At 33.6% G+C, this 6,572-nt stretch overlaps 1 long non-coding RNA gene across 1 annotated transcript; it reads right to left on the bottom strand.

Moving 5' to 3' along the window:
• Window positions 1-732: 732 nt before the first annotated feature.
• Window positions 733-5,687, bottom strand: LOC126951259 (uncharacterized). The gene is made up of 3 exons (XR_007724405.1): window positions 5,468-5,687; window positions 1,371-1,402; window positions 733-817 (listed from the first exon to the last, which is right to left on the bottom strand). It is a non-coding gene; the product is annotated as an uncharacterized LOC126951259 (long non-coding RNA).
• Between the last annotated feature and the right edge of the window lie 885 nt (window positions 5,688-6,572).

The raw sequence follows: 6,572 nt of genomic DNA on the forward strand, positions 1-6,572 counted from the left end.
TTACTTAAGTTTAAATAAATGTGAAGTGTCCATTCGTATTATCAATGTACTTAAAAACTTCATTGTACCATGTAGTTTCAAGAAGAATAAATCTAGAGAAATTGAAGCTGAAATAGTTATGTAAAGGAAAGAAGAGAGAGAAATAGAGATTACCAAAGAAAGACTAAAAGGGAAGGAGGGACAGAATGCTAGAAAGACAAAGGAAGCAGAGGAAATCAGAGAGAGAGAGAGAGAGAATTTCAGATACCAAGAGAGTAAAACAGAGAGAGAGAACAAGAAAATTCAAGAGAGCGCTAGGAAAGAAACTTTTCTTGGTAGACACATATGGTATGTATATATGGCAGACACAGAAAAGAAACTTTATATATAGTATCCTGTTAAACAAACATACAAAATGAAAGCCAGGTGTGGAAATAATTGAAAGTAAATAAGAAGCTTATTCTATCTCTTTCATGGATAAGAGAGAATCTCACCTTTATCTTCCTGAAGATACTTGCTATATTTCTTTTTTCTTCCTACAGATTGACTTCCCTTTATTCATCAACTCACAAATGGACAGCCAAAAAATGCTGCTTTTAATACATGGTTCTCCTTGACTATTTTTTCTGTTGTGCTCCACAAAGCTAGTTAATTCCTTCTCTGATCCTTCAATCCTCATACTCAAAGTGTTAGTCTGATTGGCTAAACCTTAATCAATTCCCCACCCCGAACCAATTAGTCAAGACTCCAAAGGAGAAGGGTCTTACGATATAAGTCACAGATAGGACTGATTTTCTTAGAAGTGGGATATGAGACAGGCCGCCACCTCAGAATTCACCTGGAGGAATGAATAAAGATGTTGGAACTTTGAGAAAATATAGAGAAACAATTCAATAAAATGAGAAAAACAATGAGTTATCAGAAAGATAAATTTAATAGATTAAAATAATAATAATTTTTAAAAGCACAAAAATTCTAGGCCCAGAAAATATAACGAATGAAATAAAAAAATGTAAGAGAAATTAAGTAGAGCAGGATTGACCAAGTAGAAGAGAGAATATGTGAAACTCAAAGACAGATTATTTGAAAATACAGTCATGTGTCACTTAGCAATGGGGATACATTCTGAGGTGTGCATTGTCAGGTGATTTTGCCGTTGTGCAAACATCATATAATGTGCTTACACAAACCTAGATGGTATAGACTATTACAAACCTAGGCTATATGGTGTAGCACATTGCTCCTAAGCTATAAACATGTACAGCATGCTTTGTACTGAATATTGTAGGCAATTGTAAACAATGGTAATTATTTGTGCCTAAACATAGAAAAGGTATAGTAAAAATAAAATATAAGAGATAAAAACTGGTACACTTGTATAAATTACTTACTGTGAGTAGAGCTTGCAGGAATGGAAGTTGCTCTGTGTGAGACATGAGTGAGAAGTAAGTGAATGTGAAGAACATTATTATGAACTACTGTAGACTTTATAAAGAGTACATTTAGTCTATTCTGAATGTATTTTTTAAAAATGTGTTTCTTTAATAATAAATTAACTTTAACTTACTTCCCATCCTTTTTGTTATACATTAAGTCACAAACACAAACAGTGGCCTAGGACTACACAGAATCAGAATAATCAATATGATTCCTTCCACCTCCATATTTTGACCCACTGTAACATCATCAGAGGCAATGCAGCTATCATCTCCTATGAAAACAATTCCTTATTCTGGAATACCTTATAAAAGACCTGCCTGAGGCTGTTTTATACATTTAACTTGTTTAAGTAAGTAGAAAACATGTACTCTATCAAAACTATAGTATAGCAAATACACAAAGCAGTAACATGATTGTTTATAATTATTATCAAGCATTATGTATAGAACATAATTGAATATGTTATCCTTTTATACAACTAGCAGTACATTAGGTTTGCTTACACCAGAAACACCACAAATATGTATGTAATGCATTGCACTATGGTGTTATATGATGGCTATGATATCACTTAATTTTTCAGTTCCATTATATTTTTATGGGATCATTGTCATATATGCAATTCAAAATTGATAGAAATATTATGTGTGAATGACCATATGAAGTCAGAAATACATATAGTATATATATTCTTGCCATTACGTTTTTTACTTTTTTTTTTTTTTTTGAGATGGAGTCTCACTCTGTTGTCCAGGCTGGAGTGCAGTGGTGTGATCTCGGCTCCCTGCAAGCTCCACCTCCCGGGTTCATGCCATTCTCCTGCCTCAAACTCGTAAGTAGCTGGGACTACAGGCATCTACCACCACAACCAGCTAATTTTGTTTTTGTATTTTTAGTAGAGATGAGGTTTCACCATGTTAGCCAGGATGGTCTTGATCTCCTGACCTTGTGATCCGTCCACCTGAGCCTCCTAAAGTGCTAAGATTACAGGCATAAGCCACCATGCCTGGCCCTTGCCGTTATTTTTAATGCCCCAAAACCACAATTACTGTTGTGCCAACTCTCTCTTTCTCTCTCTCTATATATACACACACATATATATACATATATATGTGAATGAAGAAAGCTTATGGGATTTGTAGGACGGCATCAAAAGAACAAATGCTTGAATCATAGGACTGTAATAGTAACAAGAAAAAAGTAAAAATATAATTAGCTTATTTAAATAAATAGTAGTAGAAAAATTTTCAAACCTGGAAAGATGTAACTATTCAAATACAAGAAGGTCATTAGACTTCAACCAGATTCAGTTCAAACAAACCTAGCCCAAGACATATTATAATCAAACTGTCTAAAGTAAATGACAAAGAGAAGATCCTGAAAGCAACAAAGTATAAGAAGAAGAAATAAGAAGAAGGAGAAGGAGAAGGAAGAGGAGGAGACATAGACTTTCCCAGATAAACCAAACCTGAAGGAGTTCCTCATCTCTAGAATTGTCTTTTGAAAAATGCTAAAGAGAATTCTTGAAACTGAGAAAAAAAAATAATAAATAGTTACACAAAAACATATAAGGTATAAAAGTTACTGGTAAAAGTAAATACACAGCCAAATTTAGAATATTCTAATACTCTAATGGTGGTATATAAAACATTTGTATCTTTAGTATGAAGATTAAAATATAAAATTATTAAAAATATCAATAGCAACAATAATTTATTAAAGGATGTGTGATATAAAAACATTAATATAAATAAACATTAGTAAAAACACTTAAATTGTGATATTAGAAATTAAAAATGTTGGGGTGAGGAAAGTAGAGTAAAAGTGTAGAAGATTTTGTTTGTTTATTTGTCTGTTTGTTTTTGGTGTGTGTGCGTCTGTGTGTGACCAAATGTTAGTTGCTATCAGCTTAAAATAACCTGTTAAAACTACAACAGTTTTTTTTTTTTAAGCCTCATGAAAACCACAAAACAAAAATTATAATAGATACATAAAAAATAAAAATCAAGGAATAAAAACATAACACTGGAGAAAAATCACTTAACCATAAAGGCAGACACCAAGAGAGGAAGAAAGACAAAAATGATCTATGAAACTGCCAGAAAACAATTAACAAAATGGAAGTAGTAAGTTTTTGCCTATTAATAGTTATCTTGAATGTAAATGGACCAAATTCTCCAACCAAAAGACACAGAGTGGCTGAATGGATATAAAAACAAGACCCAACTATATTCTGCCTACAAGAGGCTCATGTTACCTGTAAGAGTGCACATAAAAATGTGGAAGGATGCAAAAAAGATATTCCATACAAATGGAAACCAAAAGAGAGCAGGTGTGGCTATGATTATATGCTTATATTAAATAAAATAGACTTTAAGTCAAATACTGTAATGCAAGACAAAGATGATTATTACATAATGATAAAGGGGTCAATTCTTCCACAGGCTATAACAGTTATAAATAAATATATATCCACTGAACATCAGAACACCTAAATATGTAAATAAAATATTAATATATCTAAGGGGAGAGATAGAATGCAAAACCCCTTTTTTCATCAATGAACAGATCATTCAGACAGTAAACCAACATCAGATCTAAACTATACACTGGACTAAATAGACTTAACAGACACATACAGAACATTCTATCCAGCAGCTGCAGTGTACAAATTCTTCTGAACGGCACATAAAACATTATTCAGTATAGATCATATTTTAGGCCACAAAACAAGTCCTACAGATTTAAAATGACTGAAATTATATAATATATTTTTTCTGACTACAACAATATTAAACTGGAAATCAATAACAGGAGAATATTCAAAAATTCATAAATACTTGGAAATTAAACAGCATGTTACTGAACTAATGGGTCAATAAAGAAATTTAAAGGACAATTTAACAAAATTATTGAGACAAATAAAATTGGAAACAATATACTAACACCTGTGGGACACAGCAAAAGAAATTCAAAGATGGAATTTTATAGGAATAAATAGCTACATGAGAAAAGAAAAACGATTTCATATGAACAACCTAACACTGCATCTCAAGAAACTAGAAAAACCAGAACAAACTAAGCCCAATGTGGATAGAAGGAAGGAAATAATAAAGATCAGAGCAGAGATAAATGAAATAGAGATTAGAAAAATTAAAAGAAATATTTAAAAAACTAAGTTGGTTCTTTGAAAAGATAAAATCAATTAACCTTTGGCCCAAAGAACAAAAAAGAAGACTCAAAAATGCAAAATCAGTAACAAATAAGGAGACATTACAACTGATACAACAGAAATACAAAGGACCATAAGACACTATTATGAGCAATTATGCACCAACAAATTGGATAACCTAGAAGAAATGAATAAATTGCTGATGCAAACAACCTAACAAAATAAATTATGATGAAACAGAAAATCTGAATAGACCAATAACGAGTAAGGAGATTGAATCAGTAATAATTCTTTCCATCAAGAAAAGGCCAGAGTTGGAGGGCTTCACTGCTGAATTCTATCAAGCACTTAAAGAAGAAATAATACTAACTCTTCTTAAGCTCACTCAAAAATTTGAGGAGGGGAGACTACTTCTATATTCATATTACAAGGTCAGCTTTACCAGGCACAAGGAAACTATACGTTAAACCAGGCACAAGGAAACTATACAAAAAAGAAAACTACAGGCCAATATCCCTGATTAACATAGAAGCAAAAATCCTTAACATCATGTCAGCAAACCAAATTCGATAGCGCATTTAAAATATCATTTATCATTGATTCATACCAGGGATTCCAGAATGGTTCGACATATATAAATTAATAAATATGATACATCACATTAACAAAATGAAGGACAAAAGTAGGAAAAAAAATCGTCAAATTTTTATAGAACCACAAAATATTTCAAATAGCCAAATCAATTTTGAGGAAAAAGAACAAAGCTGGAAGCATCACACTACTTGATTTCAAAATACATTACAGAGCTATAGTAACCAAGACAACATTGCACTGGCATAAAAAGAAATATATCAACTATTAAAGAACACTCCTTACTTCTATATTTGAGTCCTTGTGGATGAACTGTAACCTAGCTTAATAGTCAGGCAAAATTGAAAACCTAACTTAATAGTATACACCAGTAACAACAGCTGAGTGTTGGCTAATCCCTGCGGCCATACTTCAACCACTCATAGACTGCTGAATGTTCAAATTGGGTTCAAATAAGGCAAACACCTAGCTGTAACCAATCCCGCTGTTTCTACACCTCACTTCCTATTCTTGTAAGTCACTTTACCTTTTTTTGTCTATAAATTTGTTCTGATTGGGAGGCACCCCTGTGAATCTGCTCGGATTCTGGGGGCTGCCCCATTCGTGAATCATTCATTGCTCAATTAAACTTTAAATTTAATTTGGCTGACGTTATTCTTTTATCAGATGGTGTCAGAAGCGGAATCCGAAGTGGAGCTTCTAGAGACACCCAGGAGCGCTGAGTGAACACGAAAGGTACCTGCAGGACCCTCTTGTATCCATAGATCTCTCAGAGCTGCTGGGGATTATGGGTAAGCTCCCTCTTGGATTTCGGAGGTCCACAGATTTGTGTTTTGAGCTCTCTGAGTTTCTTTGAGCAAATTTCTGATCCAAACTGGGTTTGGAGTTGAGACAGAAACTGGACTGGGTCCAGGAATGGAATTCATCTGGGAATTAACTGGCTTGGTTCCAGTTAGAGGCCACTTACATCTGACTGGGTCAGAAAGGAAAGGTAGTAAGCAGTGAAAATGCAGGGGTTATACAATTTGGTTTTTGAAAATTCACAGGGAATTTTTTGCTCTACCCCCTTTGTTTTATTTTTCTTGCCTGCTTAAGTAGAAAAAAAAAAAAAAAAAAAAATCACTGGCTAAGTTAATCAAGAGATCCTGAGAGTAAAGCCAATATTTTAGGTAAAAATGGGATCCTTAATTTCTGGAAAACTGAGTTTCTTCTGGGTTGTACATTAGGCCTGGGAGGCAGCGAAGTCTTATAGAAACGGCAAAATCTTACTAAAGATAACTTACAGTGGAATGTTCCAAATGAACAATAGTGCATTGAAGTACATTTTCGGCCGGGTGCGGTGGCTCAAGCCTGTAATCCCAGCACTTTGGGAGGCCGAGACGGGCGGATC

The sequence above is a fragment of the Macaca thibetana genome, chromosome 3 (assembly GCF_024542745.1).
Source record: "Macaca thibetana thibetana isolate TM-01 chromosome 3, ASM2454274v1, whole genome shotgun sequence".
Taxonomy (NCBI): Eukaryota; Metazoa; Chordata; class Mammalia; order Primates; family Cercopithecidae; genus Macaca; species Macaca thibetana.